This window comes from Bos indicus, chromosome 9 (assembly GCF_029378745.1).
Source record: "Bos indicus isolate NIAB-ARS_2022 breed Sahiwal x Tharparkar chromosome 9, NIAB-ARS_B.indTharparkar_mat_pri_1.0, whole genome shotgun sequence".
NCBI classification, from domain to species: Eukaryota; Metazoa; Chordata; class Mammalia; order Artiodactyla; family Bovidae; genus Bos; species Bos indicus.
In genome coordinates this window covers 58,894,951-58,917,783 of record NC_091768.1, presented here as the reverse complement: position 1 = coordinate 58,917,783, position 22,833 = coordinate 58,894,951, and the positions used below count along the sequence as shown (strand labels likewise).

General features: G+C 38.3%; 1 long non-coding RNA gene across 2 annotated transcripts in view; it reads right to left on the bottom strand.

Moving 5' to 3' along the window:
* LOC139184921 (uncharacterized) overlaps positions 1-22,833 on the bottom strand; it is a 318,414-nt gene that overhangs the window by 123,618 nt on the left and 171,963 nt on the right. For both annotated transcript variants that reach the window (XR_011568459.1, XR_011568460.1), the window contains exon 5: positions 6,038-6,098. This is a non-coding gene — a long non-coding RNA (uncharacterized lncRNA). The remainder of the gene's footprint in view (positions 1-6,037; positions 6,099-22,833) is intronic.

Here is a 22,833-nt window from a genome sequence, read left to right as displayed (position 1 = left end):
GAAAGTTGAAAATGTTGCATCAGTACTTACATTCAGTTTATTTAAAACATTGAGCATAAATGAAACTGGCTCAAAAACTCATACACAAAATTTTAAATGGAGCATTGTACAATAGATGTTATCAGGCTAAGATTAACATTCAGACATACTAATATTCTAATTTTTTAAAAGATATAATTTAATGACAATGAGTATTCTTACTTCTACCTGAATTAAGAATGAGTATTCTTCATTCTTACAGAGTGGAGGTCAGAAATAAAATTAATGCAGATAAAATATTAAGTATTGTGTGTGGCACATATTAGGCCTTTTATAAAAAATAATTAGAATTATTGCTTTTATCACTATTTTCATACTACTAGGGGAAAAAAAAAACAGTTTTGGAATTCTGATTCATTTCCTAATGGATGCCCTGATTTTTCAAGAAAGGATGACTGAAATCCTTTTATTTCAATCCTCTGATAACTCAGTTGAGTAGACTGCCTCATAATGAGAAAGTCTCATTTCTTAACGTGTTGTGAACTTGTGTGCCTACAACGTCGGCGGAGAGCTTGTTGGTCCGGCAGAGCTGCGGGGGCTCCACCGACCTGTGAAACTCGGAGCTGTGGGCGGTTTTTCATCAAGTGCACTTGACTTTCCTGCTGGTTTTCTTTCTAAGCTCCACCCTGAAAGCACAGGCCTCTTTAGCAAAATTAAGGAAAAACGGAGTGATCTCTCTTTGGGCCATAATCGTGTGAAATAGATTAAGAAGTACACTTGCTCTGCCAGCAGGCAGCAACTACAGACTGACAACTCTTCACAGACGCGAATCACAGAACAAAGGGAGGGGACAAAGTGACTGGTCTTTATTTATCTTTACTCACAAAGCTGTGTATGTGTGTACAGATGTGGGGTGGGGATTTCTCCCCAGAGAAAGCAGGAAAATGACTGAAAGGAATATAGGGAAAAATGACAATTTGGAGAATAGTTGCGTGTGTGTGTGTGTGTGTGTTGTACTTTTTGTTTTTTGGTCTGTCACAGTTTAAAAAAATATTTCCACTGAAACTACATTGCAGAAGTTTTATAACTAAACTACTATTACAGAGTTAATATGTTAGATCATATTAACTGCTGTGAATATGCCTCATGACAACCTTAAATGCAGTTGTAGATGGTTAATTGTTCCTCTCCTCTCTTTATATCATCATGATCAGATTTTTCTTCCAAGGAAAATGCTGTTCTAGGTTTAGGCAGAGGAGGGCTGGACTAGCCCAGAGAAGAACAGTGTGGCATTTTCCCAGTTTACATAGACTGATTATTTTTAGATGTTGCTTCAGGAGAAAGAAAGAAAGTAAAGTCACTCAGTCCTGTCCAACTCTTTGCGACCCCATGGACTGTAGCCTACCAGGCTCCTCCGTCCATCGGATTTTCCAGGCAAGAGTACTGGAGTGGGTTGCCATTTCCTTCTCAAGGGGATCTTTCTGACCCAGATATTGAACTCGGGTCTCCTGCATTATAGGCAGACGCTTTACGGTCTGAGCCACCAGGGAAGTCCATGCTTCAGGAGGGAAGAGAATAAAAAGCTTGGAACAGATCAAGTATGATAAGTTGTGACATTTTGTTTGACACTTACAAAACCCACACTCTTGCTGACTTCAGAAAAATGAAGGAAGGCTGAGGACACATTCCTGGGGTGGAAAGTTCTGTCTAGTATGAATAACAACAACAAATATGTCTATGTCTAAAGTTTACCAGAATCCCAGATTCAATATTCAGTCTAGTATTTATTTACTGAGAGAACTGAAAGGTCACTGAGGCTCTGCTATTTCACCTTGATAATCCCGACTAGGCATGGATTTGTCCCTTTGCAAAATAAACACAACCTTATTAAGGGACAGGAAGGACAGCAGAGTTGGAGTGAAGACTCTCTCAGAAATAGAAGGGACAGCTTATCTGGTGCATCCAGTGCCCTGCATCCAGTGTGTGAGAGGCTGAGCCTCAAGATAAGGGATGAGAGACCGTGGGTGGAGCTTTAGAGCTACAGGAAGAATTCCAAATCAGGGGGAAATTCCCATGGATTTCCTCCTTGACATTTAGGCAGAACCATAAAGGGGAGCGGATGCCTTCTTGAAATATGGGGACTATGTAAAAAGACACCAAATGTACAATCTAATGCTCTAGAGAATCTAAACCCAAAAGTAAGACCATTGGCCGTCAGCAGTGTGAGGACACCCTGTCCACCAAGGGACCGGGGCAGTCCAGAACACAGCATAGGAAGAGTAATTCATTCTGGCAAATGAGAACATAGTTCTTATGGTGGGTGGTACTTCTTTCTAAAGGACTTTTGGGGCATTTATGAAGGCATGTTTAGTTGTCTCAAGTTTAGAGGAATGAGAGCCATTTAGGAGGAGTGACCTGGGTTGCTAGCTAGCTAGCATGTTGAAAATTTGTCTTAATATTTATAGGATTTTGAAGTATTCCATCAGATATTTTTGTGAGTTCAGAAACAGATTTTAATTTTCTGAGACTGGACCATAATACTTTTATACACATAAACACAAAGTAAATTTTTTTTTTGCATGATCATAGTGTATGCTGAATTACCTGGAATGCAAATATTGTATAAATCTAGGGAAGGCTGCACTTTATTTTGTTCAGAACTATAAAATTATTTTTTTCTTACATAACAGAAAATCAAATTACCAACACTCTTATTGTAGTGGAATTTATATAGCAAATAAAACACACCTCAATCAGTAAGCTTTGTAGCTCTTTCATTTAAGTTATTGCTAACAGATGCAAATGTGTAATCTCTTTATTTTGTTTTCTAGTGCAGTTTTCAAACACTTACATGTAAACTACACAGTACCTTATGATAAATTACTTTCCTCTTATTTTATTTTTACATGTCATGCCATTATATTGATTCTTTGAAGTTGTATGTACTGTAGATTATATTATCTACAAACTTCATTTCAGTATAGTGGACAGAATGTCAAATATTTGTAATAAAAGGGGAAGTAGGTGTGACAAAGTTGAGAATCTTCTCTCAGGTTCTGTAATATTAGAAAACATTCTTTGGGAGCCAGGATTAACGCCCTTGTAGAAGAGACTCCAGAGAGCTCCCTTACCCCTTCTACCAGATAACCTTCTATGAGCCAAAAAACAGGTTGAGCCAAAAAACAGATACCTGGGCACTGAATCTGTTGGCACTTTTATCATGGACTAGAGTCTCTAGCAGAGAAGGCGATGGCACCCCACTCCAGTACTCTTGCCTAGAAAATCCCATGGACAGAGGAGCCTGGTGGGCTGCCGTCTATGGGGTCGCACAGAGTCGGACACGACTGAAGTGACTTAGCAGCAGCAGCAGCAGCAGCAGTCTCTAGAACTTTGAGACATAAATTTCTGTTGTTGATAAACCACCCATTTCATGGTTTTCTGTTATAACAGCCCAAAGGAACAGATATCACAGATGTAGAGAATATGACTTAATTGAAGTCATTAAGTTTATCATTAAAAGAGATATGACTAAATAGTGTAATCAGGGTGTCCCGGAAATAGTAAAATGGGGCATAGGGGTAAGACAATTGGTTAGATAATGTACTTAATAGTCATTTCTTTAAAGTTTTGTTTTTTAAGTAGTGTATGCTAGCTTACATCCTCCAGAGAAGATGTTTTTTCAGAGGTTTCATTGGTTTAGTTATTTTCTAGACACTCAAGTGTGAGGTATGTGATCTTTATAATAGAGTAGTCTAGGGTCTAGATCTTGAGTTGTTGTTATTCAGTCACTAAGTCGTGTCCCCATGACTTTGAGACCCCATGGACTGCAGCATGCCAGGACGCCATGTCCCTCATTATCTCATGGAGTTTGCCCAAGTTCATGTCCATTGAATCAGTGATGTTTTCCAACCATCTCATCCTCTGCCACCCTCTTCTCCTTTTGCTTCAATTTTTCCCAGCTTCAGGGTCTTTCCCAATGAGTCAGTTCTTCTCATCAAGTACCCAAAATATTGGAGCTTCAGCTTCCAATGAGTATTCAGGGTTGATTTCCCTTAGGATTGACTGGTTTGATCTCCTTGCTGTCCAAGGGACCCTCAAGAGTCTCTTCTCCAGCACCACAGTTCAAAAGCATCAATTCTTCGATGCTCAGCCTTCTTTATGGTCCCACTCTCACATCCATATGTGACTACTAGAAAGACCATAGCTTTTACTACACGGCCCTTTGTCAGCAAAGTGATGTCTTTACTTTCTAATATACTCTCTAGGTTTGTCATAGCCTTCCTTTCAAGAAGCAAGCGTCTTCTAATTTCATGGCTACAGTCACCATCCACAGTGATTTTAGAGCCTAAGAAGAGAAAATCTCTCATTCCTTCCACATTTCCCCTTCTATTTGCCATGAAGTAGTGGGACTGAATGCCATGATCTTAGATTTTTTAATGTTGAATTTTAAGCCAGTTTTTTTCACTCTCCTCCTTTACTCTCATCAAAAGACTCTTAGTTCCTCTCTGCATTCTGCCATTAAAATGGTATTATCTGCATATCTGAGATTGTTGATATTTCTCCTGGCAGTCTTGATTCCAGCTTGTAACTCATCCAGCCTGGCTTTTTGCATGATGTACTCTGCATATAAATTAAATAAGCAGTGTGACAGTATACAGCCTCCTCATACTCCTTTCCTAATTTTGAAGTTGTCCCTTTTTCCATGTTTGGTTCTAACTGTTGCTTCTTGACCTGCAAATGTATTTCTCAGGAGACAGGTAAGATGGTTTGGTATTCCCAACTCTTTAAGAATTTTCCACAGTTTGTTGTGATTCATACCGTCAAAGGCTTTCTAGTAGTCAATGAAACAGAAGTAAATGTTCTTCTGGAATTCCCTTGCTTGCTTTCTTACTTCCCATGTGTAAGTACAAATTTCTGGCAGTTTGAACATTCTTTAGGAATACCCTAATTTGGAATTTGAATGAAAACTTACCTTTTCCAGTTCTGTGGTCACTGCTGAGTTTTCCAAATTTGCTGACATTTGAGTGCAGCACTTTAACAGCATCATCTTTTAGTATTTTAAATAGTTCAGCTGGAATTCCATCACCTCCACTAGCTTTGTTCGTGGTAATGCTTCTTAAGGTTCACTTGACTTCACACTGCAGGATATCTGACTCCAGGTGAACGACCACACATAGTCATTATCTAGCTCATCAAGATCTTTTTTTATGCAGTTCTTCTGTGTATTTTTGCCACATCTATTTAATCTCTTCTGCCTCTGTTAAGTGTTTACTGTTTCTGTCCTTTATCATGCCCATCCTAACATGAAATGTCCCTTTGATATCTCCAGCTTTCTTGAAGAGATCTCTAGTCTTTCCCTTTCTATGATTTTCCTCTATTTCTTTGCATTGTTCATTGAAGAAGGTCTTTTTATCTCTCCTTGCTATTCTCTGATTCTCTAGATCTTGGGTATCTGACACATTTTCTGTATATTCTCAACATCCACGTAAAGGAGCAGAAAAAGCCTATTTAGATTAATCAGACCAGTGTAATTTTTTCTACTTACTGACAAGCTGAGCTCTAACAGAAGGTTGGACTGAGGGTGGTAGTCCCTGTTAGGACTGAATGGGATAGGACGGACTAGAATAGAATTGGAACCAGATATTCAGAAATATGAGTGATCCATAGCCAGGGCTCATTTGGAATTTCAGTTTGCTGAAAAGTTTTTACTGAGCCTCACTAAAAGTAAGAGGTTGGATGGATAACTTTTTTTTTTTTATTCTTTGGTTCCAGCCTGAAATGAAAACAAATCAAAACACAAAATTCAACACCCACATGTTGTCTTACTTTTACTCTTTGTTCCACATATATATTTCCATATGCTGATTCCACGACCACATTTTCACTTGAGAGCCAAAAATTTCAACGATGGAAATCATTAGAAGTACAACACAGGAAAAGGTTTTATACAAAAATGAAAAGCGTTTATGCATAGGGTCATCCGTAACTCTTCACAGTCTGACTTAGATTTCTTACCTAGGCCAGGGCTAGTGTCTTTGCATGTATATGTGATACTCACCTAGTGTCAGCATAGATAAAGTGCCTCCAATTTGGAAGCATAAAGAGCGTCTGATAATTGTCTGTAAAACAAACAAAAGCACAGAAGACCTAAAATAAACCTCTGAAAACTTAAATCTGGCAAAATGTACACAATTAATAGGCTGTATTGTAACAGTAACCAGTAAACCCTATATCACTGTTTATAAACATAATGAATGCATAATACATAATTTTATTTCTCCTATTATTGAATAGAATAGACAGTGGCTCAGTCAGTAAAGAAACCACCTGCAGTGCAGGGGGCTTAGGTTCAATTCCTGGGTGGGGAAGATCCCCTGGAGAAAAAAATGACAACCCACTTCAGTATTCTTGCCAAGAGAATCCCATGGATAAAAGAACACCTTTCTTTAGAATTGTGGGTAGTGAACAGCAGTATCCATTTCTCTCCCTTGAACATTTTTAGCAATTTGATTGATGTAATTCATATCTCAGACAAGTTCACCCATTTAAACTGCACAATTCAATGGTTTTTAGTGTACGCCATTACTGATTTTTTAAACTACAATTCTTTCTCTTTCTATATACATATATGTATATGTATACATCATATAAATATATGTATGTAAATATACATAAATATATATCACTTGCCAATTAATACCACTTAAGCATACAATTCAGAATACAATTCAGAAACCTGTATGCAGGTCAGGAAGCAAGAGTTAGAACTGGACATGGAACAACAGACTGGTTCCAAACAGGAAAAGGAGTACGTCAAGGCTGTATATTGTCACCCTGCTTATTTAACTTACATGCAGACTACATCATGAGAAGTGCTGGGCTGGAAGAAGCACAAGCTGGAATCAAGATTGCCAGGAGAAATATCAATAACCTCAGATATGCAGATGACAACACCCTTATGGCAGAAAGTGAAGAGCAACTCAAAAGCCTCCTGATGAAAGTGGAAGTGGAGAGTGAAAAAAGTTGGCTTAAAGCTCAACATTCAGAAAACGAAGATCATGGCATCCGGTCCCGTCACTTCATGGGAAATAGATGGGGAAACAGTGGAAACAGGGGCAGACTTTATTTTGCGGGGCTCCAAAATCACTGCAGATGGTGACTGTAGCCATGAAATTAAAAGGCACTTATCCTTGGAAGGAAAGTTATGACCAACCTAGATAGCATATTCAAAAGCAGAAACATTACTTTGCCAACAAAGGTCCATCTGGTCAAGGCTGTGGTTTTTCCAGTGGTCACGTATGGATGTGAGAGTTGGACTGTGAAGAAAGCTGAGAGCCGAAGAATTGATGGTTTTGAACTGTGGTGTTGGAGAAGACTGTTGAGAGTCCCTTGGACTGCAAGGAGATCCAACCAGTCCATTCTGAAGGAGATGAGCCCTGGGGTTTCTTTGGAAGGAATGATGCTACAGGTGAAATTCCAGTACTTTGGCCACCTCATGTGAAGAGTTGACTCATTGGAAAAGACCCTGATGCTGGGAGGGATTGGGGTCAGGAGGAGAAGAGGATGACAGAGGATGAGATGGCTGGATGGCATCACTGACTGGATGGACGTGCGTCTGAGTGAACTCCAGGTGTTGGTGATGGACAGGGAGGCCTGGTGTGCTGTGATTCATGGGGTTGCAAAGAGTTGGACACAACTGAGTGACTGAACTGAACTGAACTGAAGCATACAATTCAGTGGCATTACTTACATCGACAACGTACAACTCTCACTATGATCTATTTTCAAATGTTTTTTTATCACCCTAAACAGAGTATTTTAAAAAAGAATCAGCCACTTTTGATTCAGAGAAAGTCAACCATAACCTAAGAAAACTACAGTTCCCAATAGTCTTATGTATATCAATCGATTTAATAGAGAAAAACAGAGGGGAGTTTACAGCAACAATGGAGTACATCTTGGAGCAGCTGCATCCTTCCACACATGTGAACACACAGGTATCCATTCTCTGAGATCCAGCACAAACATTCTCATGTCCACATGGATTCAGGATTATAAACGCCGGTGCCCATGTAGTCTCTCAACAGGCTGAGCTTACCTTACAGAAAGAAAACACAAACATGAAGGAATAGACAATCAAATGTTGGGAAAACAAGCTTGCAGTGAGAGGGGTAGATGAAGTAGTATGTCCATTAGAAAGAAGAATGTTTAGGGATTTACCTAGCAGTCTAGTAGTTAGGACTGCCCTTCAAAGGGAGCTTCCCTGGTGGCTCAGTTGGTAAAGAATCTGCCTGCAACGTAGGAGACTTGTATTCAGTCCCTGGGTCAGGAAGATACCCTGGAGAAGAAAATGGCAACCCACTCCAGTATCCTTGCCTGGGAAATCCCATAGACAGAAGAGCCTGGTGGGCTACAGTCATGGGATTGCAAAAGTTGGACATGACTTAATGACTAAACCATTACCACCACTTCAAATGGAGGGCCCACGGATTCAATTCCTTGTCAGCGGGCTAGGATCCTACATGCCTTGTGCAGCCAAAAAAAAAAACCAAGAATGGAGACTAGTGGTTAGGTAAATTTGATGGCTTTAAAACATGCCCTCTCATCAAGAGCTAGAGTCCAAGTCTCTTCTCTTTAAAATATAGGCTGGCCTTATGAACCTCCTTCCAAAGAACAAACTGGAGGGAAACAAGACTGCACGAGTTTTGAGACTAGGTTAGAAAGACTAGTAACTGTTCTTGGCACCTAGCTTCCATGCTTTGCAGAAACCCAGTTCATGGAGAGAGTCTACTTGTAAGTATTTTGGCCAACAGCTCCCACTGAAGATGCAGCTGACAGCCAGCATCCATCATGAGACATATGACTGAGGAAATGATCAAAATAACTCAAGTTCACCATCTGACCAAAACCATATGAAAGGCACTGAGCAACAACCAATTAGCTGAACCAGGTCAGCAGCCCAAACCATGAGAGGTGATAATAAACGATCCTCATTTTTATGCAATTAAATTTGGGGTGATTTGTTGTGCAGCAGTTGGTAACCAGAACAGTAGGGTAGTTAAACGAGTTATATGGGAAATGATCAGCAAAGGCTAGGATTAAGGGTACTTTTTCCATATTTGCTTTCCTTAAAATAGAAGGAAGAAAGGAATGTTTTAAAATTGAAGTTTATTTTTCTTGTGTTTTTCTATTTGGTGAAATTGAGTAACAGGCTTTCAAATTAAAGTAAATTTAACAATATTTATTTAAAGGATACATATTTTTATAATTAAACATAGAACAATTTAAGAATTTTTCATTACTCATTTATTAAGTAGAGCATATTTCTTAGATTGGAATGGAATTTTTGTTTGGAAGTAAATGAATAAAGACATCTCTTAAACACATGAAGCTTTATAACTAATTTTAATTATTTTTATTTATTCATTATTAGTATTTATTAAGCATCTATTATGTGCTGGCTATTCTGCTTGTGGTATAACACCACAGTTGATAATATATAATCTTTGCACTCAAGGAGTTTATAAGAATATTTTATGGGAGAGACAAAAAAGCAAACCAGAAATTATGGTGGTTGTGGTTTAGTTGCTAGGTCATGTCTGTCTCTTTGCGATCCTAGGGACTGTAGCCCACCAGGCTCTTCTGTCCATGGGATTTCTCAGGCAAGAATACTGAAGTAGGTTGCTATTTCCTTCTCCAGGGGCTATTCCCAACCCAGGAATTGAACCTAGGTCTCCTGCATTACAAGCAGATTCTTTGCAGACTGAGCTACAAGGGAATCCCAGAAATTATGGTACAGTATGCTGAGTCCCACATACAAGTAATCCATTATCATGTAGGGACAAATCATGAGCTCTTTAGAAGAGGTTGGAGGAGTGTCAGGAAAGGATTCTTAGAGTGAGTCATGGCTACATTAATATCTAAAGGAGAGAAGTCAAGAGTTCATCTAGTGAAGCTCTAGGGGCTGATGGGAAGGTTGGGAGGAGGAGAGCTAACAGTTTGGGCAGAGGGTATAGAATGCGCAGAGTCCTGGAGACAAGAGTGCATATGTGCTCAGTCACTTCAGGCATGTCCAGCTCTTTGTGACCCTATGGACTTCAGCCCACCAAGCTTCTCTGTCCATGGGATTCACCAGGCAAGACTACTGGAGGGGTTGCCACGCCCTCCTCCAGGGGATCTTCCCAACCCAGGGATTGAACCCATGTCTCTGGCAATGCAGGCAGATTCTTTACCTCTGATCCACTGGGAAAGCCCGGAGGCAAGAATATACATATCCAGTTCTGAGCACTGCAAGTGTCTCAAGATGACTGGGACAGAGCTCACAAGGCAGAGAAGCAACAAGACAAAGCACTAGACACCCCTCAGTCGTGTTAATAGTTTTGACTATTTAAAAGAGGGGCCAGATCAGATTTGACTTCAATGTGAAAAACATATTTGAAAGAAGTAAGACTAGAATTTGGCAGACCAATCAGAGCACTCTTGCAGCAGTTCAGGCAAGAAAAGGCAGAATGTGAAGCCATTTGATGGTGCAGGAAGAGGGAATGGAGGGGAATGATCATTTTCAGTCCGTGAATCATCATATCTGCCTGAAGCCCTCTTGGACACAGATAAAACTGATTGTGAGTTAGTAATCTAATTTCGGGAGGGACAGATCCCGGGTGTGCATTTCAGGGTGACAAAACCTATTGAGAGAGTGGCTGCCCATGTGGCATTCTGGATCAAATGCCATATATATTGTAAAAGCAGACAGTGCTTTGGTAAGCTAGTAATAGCGTTCAACCAAAAATTTGTCTTTAATGAGAAATCTCTACCACACCAGTAACTTATATGAAAACAAACATTGGTGTGTGTATATCTAGGTGTCAAATGAATATTCATGCCTCATGTGTCATTTAACATTTTCACAGTCTCACCTTGAATGAAGGGATCAGAGCCCCACTCATTAAAGAAATGATAACCCTTTCCTTATGAGCCTGCTTGGTATTGCAAATTGGAATTTGTTCAGCCCCTTTTGAGAATGATTCCTCAAATTAGGACTGTGCGCTAGGTGGTAACAGTGCCAGTGTGCTTTGAATAAAATCAGCACCTATAGATGAAGTAATTTGTTTTTTAAACATTCAGTCCAGTTCAGTTCAGTCACTCAGTCGTGTCCGACTCTTTGCGACCCCATGAATCGCAGCACTCCAGGCTTCCCTGTCCATCACCAACTCCCGGAGTTCACCCAGACTCACGTCCATCGATTCAGTGATGCCATCCAGCCATCTCATCCTCTGTTGTCCCCTTCTCCTCCTGGCCCCAATCCCTCCCAGCATCAGGGTCTTTTCCACGGAGTCAACTCTTCTCATGAGGTGGCCAAAGTACTGGAGTTTCAGCCTTAGCATCATTCCTTCCAAAGAAATCCCAGGGCTGATCTCCTTCAGAACGGACTGGTTGGATCTCCTTGCAGTCCAGATTTTAAACATTACCTTTGTGTAATTATATGCATGGATATGTGTGTTGTATAATTATTTTGAAGATGCCTATGTATATTAAAGTTGATAAATACAGATATTGAGTAAACTGAACCACTCAAGAACAGAATCTTCTGATTCATTCCATGTCAATTCAAAGAGGAATTAAAGTGATTCTTTGCCAACACAGTAAGTGATATGGCTAGGACAACTGCTTTCTTCTGCTGCTACTAGAACAAATTATTATCACTGTGGGGAGAAGAAAAAGAAATGGTGTACAGCAATTCATACAATAAATAACCATAGTAGCTGTATCTATTGTCATGAAGCCAAATATGCTTGGTTTAAATCACTTGTACTAATTACTGAAATTTCAATGGAATCATTAGGGATAAGTATTTATAGAAATTCAAAACTGAAGTTTAGTGGTGCTGTAGATTTCAGCATTCAAGTGTATTATTTATTTCACTTTATTTAAAAATGTTATTAAAAGAGATTAGCCTGGGGGTTGTGAAGGCAGGTCAAGATAATCACAAATGGATGGTCTGTGTATTGGGGCTGATGGTAAATACTCATTATGACGGAGAGCAGAAATTTACTGTTTTTCAAGTCATTTATTACATTTTACTCTTTTAGCTACAAACTATGTATTATGTCAGTTTAATCCAAAAGGAAAGCAAGCAAGAAAAAAATTATGGGCTGCAGACCATGTGCTAGACACTGTGACACTGTCTTATTCAATCGCCGCAGTCACACTCTGAGTTATAGCCAACATCATTTTCAAATGAGTGATCTTAGACTTTGCAACCAGCTGCAGTTCTCTGGCCAATAAGTCTTGGAGGTAGGACTCAAAAGATCTGTCTGGTTAGATATCTCACAGTCTATAAGAATATCAATTACCCCTGTCACTTGCCTCCCAATTTCACTGGTGGTCAAGAACGTCACCTTTCCAGCAGGAGATAAAAATGTAAAGGAAGAATCAAATTACCAGAATCTGAATTTTGTGATTCCCCAATTACAAAGTTTTTGAATTTCAAAGGAATTTGGAGGTGTTCTGGTTTAAGGGCCCTTTTATACAGAGGAAGCACATGAAACTCACAGAGGAAACCTGATGGATTCAATGCCATTATCGTTTCTAGTAGTAGGCTCGGGGCTAGACTTCACTTCTGTGGAGCCATACTGGAATGTATTCGCTGCTGCTGCTGCTAAGTCGCTTCAGTCGTGTCCGACTCTGTGCGACCCCATAGACGGCAGCCCACCAGGCTCCGCCGTCCCTGGAATTCTCCAGGCAAGAACACTGGAGTGGGTTGCCATTTCCTTCTCCAGTGCATGAAAGTGAAAAGTGAAAGTGAAGTCGCTCAGTCGTGTCCAACTCTTCTCGACCTCCTACATAAATCACAGTAAAATGTTAGTCCCTCAGTCTTGTCTGATTCTTTGTAACTCCTGGACTATAGCCCGCCAGGCTCCTCTGTTCATGGAATTCTCCAGGCAAGAATGCTGGAGTGGGTTGCCATTCCCTTCCCCAGGGGATCTTCCCAACCAAGGGATGAAACCTGAGTCTCCTGCACTGTAGGCAGATTCTTTATTGTTTAAGGCACCAAAGAAGCCCTCAGAAATCACACCTAATTTTCATGAGATTAAATGCACATTCAAAGCAAACACAACCTGTTTTGCTGCGTTTGAATTCTTAGTTTTGCTTTTCAGAAAATGATGGTCTATAAAAATTTGAACATTTTGCTTTTGAGTTTCTTTTGCTATGTCTTCTCTTCATTCTTTTTACTACTGTAGAAGTGTGTAAAAGTAAACCAAAACAATAACAGAATTAAGTTGAAATGCAAAAGGAAGTTACACCATGTATGCCCAGTTTGGGATAAATTCATTCTGGCTTGGCTTGATGCCATTTTTTTGCCAGAACCTTCCTTTTACAGTTGTCCATCCACTGTATTTGTTTTTTTTTTACTCTACCCCTGAATCTATCACTCTTTCCTGTCTGTTGGCACTTTCTCAGCTGTTCCAAAGCTATTATTCTCAGGTTTTGGCCCTGAGGACACAAAGTTCTTTGGTCTGAATCACAGATACTCTTCAGTTTGAGGTACAAGCTTCATTTTTTTCAACTCAAAACATCCTTGACCTCTGTCCATAGAATTGTGCTATATATATATATAATATTTGAACTGATGTAACACATTAAATGTACATTGTACCTAGCATCACTGACATTTTGTCCCAGTTCGCCAGAACCTCCCTCTTTTAGCTCTGTGTTTGAGAAAATGCCCTCTGTCTCAGGCAAAATGGGGTAAGAACCAGTTTTCAATGGTGTTTTTCATATACTTTATTTGATTTTTCAAACAACCCTAAGGCTTAGACAAAGTAGATATTATCACCAAATTTTGAAAAATTCTTTGCTTTCTAGTTCCACAATTAACTCTATCATTTTTGAGAGCTTAGATTGGTGTTTGTTTATTCATTTGTAAAAACAAAAAAAAATGCACTGGACGAAACAAGTGACCCATACAGGTCCTCTACTTGCCGGCCTATTCAAACTCAAGTACATGCACAGCATCCAGAGATATTAAGTGATTGGCTCAAGGTAACCATTTTAATACTACACCCAGCTGCTTCTTTTTTTCTAGTTTCCATGGTTCTTTCAGGTTCCCCATCTCATACATTCTCTCCGAACTCCAGAATTCTTCCCTGCTAGTCCCGTAAGCATCAGCCTTCATAACCTTCATGGTAGCCTCCACAGAGGACTTCCTTTCCAAGCAGTAGAATACCCACCCTAATAGGAAAGGAGTTGGAATTCCTGAGAAACCTGGCTCTGCCATTTACAAGATTGGAAACTTCAGCGCTGAGGTTTCTGCTCTGGTGTCTCTAGAGGTGGGGATAGGACAATACCATCTCTCACAACATCCTAGCATTGCTTCCTTCTCACATAGGGACATGTGGAAATTAGCAAAATGATTACTAGATTATTATTTTTATAAAGCAATTTTAATTACCTGGAGAAAGTCCAAGAAGATATAGGTTTAGAAAACTTAGGTTACATATACAGATAATTGGGAAATATGTACAGATTATTATTAGATCTTAAAAAATACCTACTATACATGTGCAGTTAAAATGAATGATTCAGAACCCATGAGAGCTCTCGCTTCATTTAGGGAAAACTTACTTTTTGTGTTCATGGGAGTCCTGTAGATTCTTGGCTTGTGAAGCTCTATTACAGTTAACTCTGTTATGGGTATGATCTATCATGAAGTAAATGCTGTCATTCCATTAATTGGGCTAAAATTGGAGAGCATGATTCTTACTCTCGTCTTTTTTTGAGGGGGTTTGTGTGAATTGCCATTAGTGGGGCTTCCCTGGCGGCTCAGACAGTGAAGAATCTGCCTGCAATGCGGGAGAACGGGGTTCAATCCCTGGGTCAGGAAGGTCCCCTGGAGAAGGAAATGGCAACCCACTTCAGTATTCTTGCCCGGAGAATCCCATGGACATAGGAGCCTAGTGGACTAGAGTACAAAGGGTTGCAAAGAGACAGGCATGACTGAGTGACTAACACTTTCTCTTTTCACTTTGAATGAGTTGAAGTCACTGAGAATTGAGTTAGGGACAGGTTAGAATGAAAATGAGTTAAGTAGCATGCATACACCAGGGTAATTAGTAGCTAAAGTAATACTTAAATGCAAAGTAAAGAAAGATAATGAGCAAAGTAGAAGTTACATAAATTATGTTTTTATGTAATAACTGGAATGCTCCTGAGATTAGAATGTTAGTTTTGTTTGGTGCATTTAGTAAGTTACTTCAAAATTTTCATTAGAGCCAGATGAAAATGGCTGAAGGTAACAGCATACAGGAAGACATAATCAGCAAACATTTTAGATTTTATTTAAAGAGTACTGTTCTCCTCTATTCTAAAATATCTGGAATTAATTGATGAGCTCATAGGATGAATTGATATAAAGAGTGAGCTCTGAGAGTAAATCATACAAAATAAATTTTGTTCTGTAGAAAGAGCTGACCCCCTCTGTGTAATCAGAGTTCTGCTCCACAGGAACCCCCTCCACTTCCCCACACCTCACTAAAGTCTGATGTTTTTAATGCTTTTTTTAAAGTCTATATTTTAGCCAGAAGGATTTATATCAAAAATAAGCCATCAAGTTGTAGGGAGATGAAGAATGAAGGTCACCACCTTTCTATTTTATCTTTCTATTACTCCCAGCCTAAAACTGGCTCCTGGGGTGGTGCCTATTTCTGTAAGAAATTCTTTTCACTGATCTCGTCTTTGTTGTCCTTATAATAGGCTGCATTCAAGAGCATGTAAGCATCTAATGTGCATGCACTGAAACTTCTTCAAGGGAGAAGAGCCTGGCTTCTGAGGCCTGTGGGCTTCCACTTGACACCAGGAATTCTGAAGTGCTTGCACTCAAAAGAAATCATTCTCTTCCCCGGTGTCCTGATTAAAAAGGGCAATTCACAACTTATTTTAAGAGGCCTCAGACCCTAAACACTGGGCCAGGCTTCTCTCTTCTCTTCACACGTGGTTTATAAAGTATGACTTTGCAGTGTTTTATTGTGTCTTCATATACTAGTAAGTAAATGATTAAGTAAATGCAGCCAGATGCTGACAGCATATTAAAAACATGAACTTTGTTTACTTTGTCAATATGTATATGCACACATGCAATGAGAGATTTAGAATACAAACAGATTTTCTTGACAAGTCTGTTTGCTCAACATTAATGCTAACATGTGTATGTATATGTATGTATAAGTTTATGTGTGTGTGTGTGTGGTTGTGATTCTTTTGGAAAGCTCACTTTAGTCTTTGTTTCATTTTTTTCTTTTCTTGACTAATAAATGACTTTTATTTTTTATAGATGATATATAATACTGTGTTAGCTTCAGGTGTACAAAGTGGTTCATCTATCTATCTATCTATACACATATAATTTTTTCTGGTTATTTTCCATTACAGGTTACCATAGATACTGAACATTGTTCCCTCTGCTACAGTAAATCCTGTTGCTTTTTAATCGTTTATATAGTAGTGTGTATTGGTTAATCCCATACTCCTAATTTATCCCTCTTTGCCCTCCCTTTCCCCTCTGGTAACCATAGGTGGTTTTCTATGTCTGTGACTGTATCTATTTTATAAATAGATTTACTTTTATTATTTTTTTAGATTCTATGTATAAGTGATATTTCCTTTTTTAATGTTTCTGTGTAGCTCAGCTCATTAAAAACCCTGTCAATATACACATACTCTGTAAGATTTACCTGTGTTTATGTTTAAAATTCCTCAGTACAAATCCTACTTCTTGAATATCATATGACAGCTCTGCATATGTAAACTGCAGCAGCTACACAGGCATGCTACATGAATTATCTGCTAACTTGCCTCTCATAATTATATTTTAACCTCATTTTATCATCCCATGTCTCTCTTTGAGGCTTTGATTTCTCTGTTGAATTGTATAAAATCTTCTGTGATTTGAAATTATTTCATCTGATGTCAGAGGAACCCCTCTCAGGTGTGATTTTGTGAGCAAGCTGAATGTTTACTCTTTGTTTTATAACTATGTCTGATGAAACACTTGTCATGGATTTAACAGCATAATAAATTACTAAATTAAAATTCAAAATAACAGTGAAGAGAAATTGCTTAACATGGTTTATCAAATATTATCTCACAATCAAAAATATATTATCTGAGTCTAGATATACAAAAGCAGTCTTAAAAATATAAACAGTCAGATGGCTAGGCACTAACATGTCAAATATTTTTACTGGAACATGGCTATCACTTTATTTCACATTAATTCTCTGGTTTTCGTGACTTTCTAAAACAGGGAAGACCAATATTTTCATCTTCATTTTGCCTTTAGGGACCCTGAGTCACAGAAGTTGTGTTATTTGCCTGGGGTTTGTATAGTTAAAAAGTAGAACAACTGGGAATAAGATGTTTAATAGCAATTAAGTATCTATTTTTCAAAACCCAATAGATATCTGTTTTGAATAAACTATGTGTTTATTTTTTTCAGACCTACTGGATTTAAAATTCTTTAGTCATTACAGCCCACTTGTTTTGCACTATTTGACAGATGCATGTGTGGAAATGTTAATTTACAAAGAACATTTAGATTGGAGTGTCTTATGCACACCTCCTTGGAGAGGTGCTTCTATCATGGTTTAGGTAGCTTGTATTTTCTTCTCTGTGTTCATTTTCCTTCTTCTCCCTCCCTCATTTATTCATTATCAAAACGTCTTATAAAACACCTAATTTATTTGAAGTAGAGACCTAGAAGCTACAAACATGAAGGAATGGAAAAGACTCTTGATGGCAAGAAACATGCATTCTAACAGGAAAGCCAAATAAATTAACTATGACTATTGAATGTGCATTGGAAAAAAATGTGGACAGTTGGGCATGTTTTGAAATTAAATGTGGTGTGTACGACTGTGAATATTGTGGGTAATGTTATATATCTATCGTTTTGTATTTTTGATGAGTGTTTAACTGAATTACATGTAGTGTCTATCAGTTTTACGTTATCTCATTGCACTTTTGTGTTTCAGTCGGAAATAGAAGATACCTAGATGAAGATTAAATTCAGATTGTTTAAGTAAGAAAAAAGAAAACCTCTACCTCCCCCCAATTATTTTTATTTAAACTAAGCTTGAAAAGAAAATAAGTTATATTTTTTCTTTCTTGCCACAAGTATAATAACATCAGGAAGCTATCTTTATAGGAATGACATTCACATTAACTAACATTTTTGAGACCTTGTAAATTAAAGACTATATTCTATTTGTGGTGTTGTTTTTTGTTTCTTTTATTTGTTTAAATTTTTTTAATTGGAGGATAATTGCTTTACAATGTTGTGTTGGTTTCTGCCATATATCAACATGAATCAGCCATAGGTATGCATATGTCCTCTCCTTCCAGAACCTCCCTCCAAACTCCCAACCAATCACACCCCTCTAGGTTGTCACAGAGAACCAGTTTTGAGCCCCCGGTGTCATATGGCAAATATCCACTGGCTATCTAATTTTACATATGGTTAGGTCCATGAATCAAGGCAAATTGGAAGTGGTAAAACAGGAGATGGCAGGAGTGAACATCAACATTTTAGGAATCGGAGAACTAAAATGGACTGGAATGGGTGAATTTAACTCAGATGACCATTATATCTACTACTGTCAGCAAGAATCCCATAGGAAAAATGGAGTAGCCATCATAGTTCACAGAGGAGTCTGAAATGCAGTACTTGGATGCAGTCTCAAAAACAGAATGATCTCTGCTTGTTTCCAAGGCAAACCATTCAATAATACGGTAATCCAAGTCTACGCCTTGACCAGTAATGCTGAAGAAGCTGAAGCTGAATGGTTTTATGAAGACCTACAAGACCTTCTAGAGCTAACACCCCCCAAAGATGTACTTTTCATTATAGGGGACTGGAAGGCAGAAGTAGGAAGTCAAGAAATAGCTGGAGTAACAGGCAAATTTGGCTTTGGAGTACAGAATGAAGCAGGGCAAAGGCTAATAGAGTTTTGCCAAGAGAATGCACTGGTCATAGCAAACACCCTCTTCCAACAACACAAGAGAAGACTCTTATATTCTTTTCAGCCAAAGATGGAGAAACTCTATGCAGTCAGCAAAAACAAGACCGGGAGCTGACTGTGGCTCAAACCATGAAATCCTTATTGCCAAATTCAGGATTAAATAGAAGAAAGTAGGGAAAACCACTAGATCATTCAGGTATGACCTAAATCAAATCCCTTACAATTATACAGTGGAAGTGACAAGTAGATTCAAGAGATTAGATCCGATAGAGTGCCTGAAGAACTATGGATGGAGGTTCATGACATTGTATGGGAGGCAGTGATCAAGAACATCCCCAAGAAAAAGAAATGTAAAAAGGCAAAATGGTTGTCTGAGGAGGCCTTACAAATAGCTATAAAGGGAAGAGAAGTAAAAGGCAAAGGAGAAAAGCAAAGCTATACCCATTTGAATGCAGAGTTCCAAAGAATAATGAGGAGAGATAAGAAAGCCTTCCTCAGTGATCAATGCAAAGAAATAGAGGAAAACAATAGAAGACTAGAGGTCTCTTGAAGAAAATTAGAGATACCAAGGGAACATTTCATGAAAAGATGGGCAGAATAAAGGACAGAAATTGTATGGACCTAACAGAAGCAGAAGATACTAAGAGGTGACAAGAATACACAGAACAACTATACAGAAAAAAATCTTCACTACCCAGATAATCACGGTGATGTGATCACTCAACTAGAGCCAGACATCCTGGAATGTGAAGTCAAGTGGGCCTTAGGAAGCATCACTACCAACAGAGCTAGTGCGGGTGATGGAATTTCAGTTGAGTTCTTTTGAATCCTAAAAAATGATGCTGTGAAAGTGCTGCACTAAATATGCCAGCAAATTTGGAAAATTCAGAGGTGGCCACAGGACTGTAACAGGTCAGTTTTCATTCCAATCCCAAAGAAAGGCAATGCCAAAGAATGCTCAAACTACCACACAATCACCCTCATCTCACATGTTAGAAAGTAATGCTCAAAAATCTCCAACACATGTTTCAACAGTACGTGAACCCTGAACTTCCAGACTTTCAAGCTGGATTTAGAAAAGGCAGAGGAACCAGAGATCAAATTGCCAACATCCATTGGATCATCAAAAAAGCAAAAGAGTTCCAGAAAAACATCTATTTCTGCTTTATTGACTATGCCAAAGCCTTTGACTGTGTGAATCACAACAAACTGTGGAAAATTCTTAAAAAGAAGGGAATATCAGACCACCTGACCTGCTCCTGAGAAATATGTATGTATGCAGGTGAAAAAGCAATAGTTAGAACTGGACATTGAACAACAGACTGGTTCCAAGTTGGGAAAGGAGTATGTCAAGGCTGTATATTGTCACCCTGCTTACTTAACTTACATGCAGAATACATAATGAGAAATGCTGGACTGGATGAAGTACAAGCTGGAATAATGATTGCCAGGAGAAATATCAATAACTTCAGATACACAGATGACACCACACTTATGGCAGACAGCAAAGAAGAACTAAAGAGCCTTATGATGAAAGTGAAAGAGGAGAGTGAAAAAGCTGGCTTAAAACCCAACATTCAGAACACTCAGATCATGGCATCCAGTTCCATCACTTCATGGCAAATAGATGGGGAAACAATGGAAACAGTGGCAGATTTGGGGGTCCTCCAAAATCACTGCAGATGTTGACTGCAGCCATGAAATTAAAAGACCCTTTTTCCTTGGAAGAAAAGTTATGACCAACCTAGACAACATGTTTAAAAAAAGACATTATTTGCCAAAAAAAGTCTATCAAGTCAAAGCTATTGTTTATCCAGTAGTCATGTATGGATGTGAGAGTTGGACTATAAAGAAAGCTGAGCACTGAAGAATTGATGCTTTTGTACTGTGGTGTTGGAGAAGACTCTTGAGAGTCCTTTGGACTGCAAAAAGATCCAACCAGTTCATCCTAAAGGAAATTAGTCCTGAATATTCATTCGAAGGACTGATGATGAAGCTGAAACTCTAATACTGGCCACCTGATGTGAAGAACTGACTCACTGGGAAAGACCCTGATGCTGGGAAGGATTGAAGGCCAGAGGAAAAGGGGACGACAGAATGAGATAATTGGATGACATCACCAACTCAATGGACTTGAGCTTGAGTAAACTCCAGAAGTTGGTAATGGATAGGGAAGCCTGGCATGCTGCAGTCAATTGGGTTGCAAAGAGTCAGACATTACTGAGTGACTGAACTGAACTGAACTGAATTTAGAAAGACTGTATTCTTTACTAGTACATGCTCGTTTACTCAATTTTGTCAAACTGTTTGTTATCCAATGGATTGTAGCCTGACAATCTCCTCTGTCCATGTAATTGTCCAGGCAAGCATACTGGAGGGGCTTGTCATTTCCTCCTCTGGGGGATCTTCCCAACCCAGGGATTAAAATCCATCACCCATGTCTCCTGCATTGCTGGGAAATTCTTTATACTGTGCCACCTTGGAAGTTACTAGGAAATACTCCAGATCAATTTTCATCTTGACTATAAATGACACTACTTTTTGTACCCAGATAATGTGATATATAAAAATTATAAGCAGTTGTTTTATGAACCACCTTAACACCATAATTTTGAGGAAGACGTTTAAAAGCTTGCAATAAGAACAAGAATCAATTGGAAATAAAATATACACTTTCAATTTAAAAAGAGAACTAATGTATATTATGGCCATTCTTTTTATGTATTTGCCTGATGTTTTGTGTAACATAATACACTTTGGTTGGCTTATCAGAGAAATGTGTATGAATGCATAAGAGGTCACAGATGAAAATTTATGGCCACTCTCTAAAGTAATATTTTTCAGGCTATCAATGGAACTTTAAAGTTATTGTTTAAATAATTTTTTAAATACAGAAATCATCATTAACCTCATGTGAGATCTTTATGAATATGAGAAAACATGGATATTGAAGGCAATACAGGCATACTTGTTTTATGTTTTTAAGAAGTACCTCTAAAAAAGCCTATTTTCCCCAGTTTGAATTTGATATAATAATAATTTATTAATAAAATTCTCATTTTCTTTTTGGTTTGTTTTTTATCAAAAATAAAATTTGACAGGCAACAGATACCAAGATCAACACAAATACCCATAACTAACAATTTCTTTGCTCAATTATGTAAAAATTATTTAAAAATCCACATAAGAAAACTTAACTGGGACATATGTTAAATATTTATTTGTTTTAAACATAGTATCAGTACATAATCCAGATACAGATTAGTAAGTGCTCAGCTTATGATTTGACCTTCACATTTTTACAGGTGTGTTCCTTTTCATTAAAAGAAACAGGAGAATTTACAGTATATCAGCGTTTCTCTCTTCTGGTTATTTCCTAGAGATTACACTGAATATGCAAGTAATTTTAGCCACATCTTTATCAGATTTAGTCTAGAGATGGGGAACTTACTACTGAATTTGATTTAAATAAATATTTGATTGGAAAGATCACATTAAAATTTTAGATTGTTATTTAACATATCAATATTAATTTTAAACACTTTATACATCTATGAATAAGGAAATCAAATTCTAGAGATGATTAAAACTTACTTCAAATTATACATTTAGGCAATGGCTGAAAAAAAGATTTATATCATGTACTTAGTTTCTAAGACAAGTGATTGTTCCCAGCCTCCACATTCACTTTTGCCTCTGACCAGATAAGAGAAAGCCACATTGTGCCAAAGGTTGTTAACAATATATACACTCCCCATTGCCTTGTATGTAGAACAAATTCTGCCATGGGCCGTCATATACAATAATAAGGTCAGTGAAAACAATGCCTTTGAATATTGAG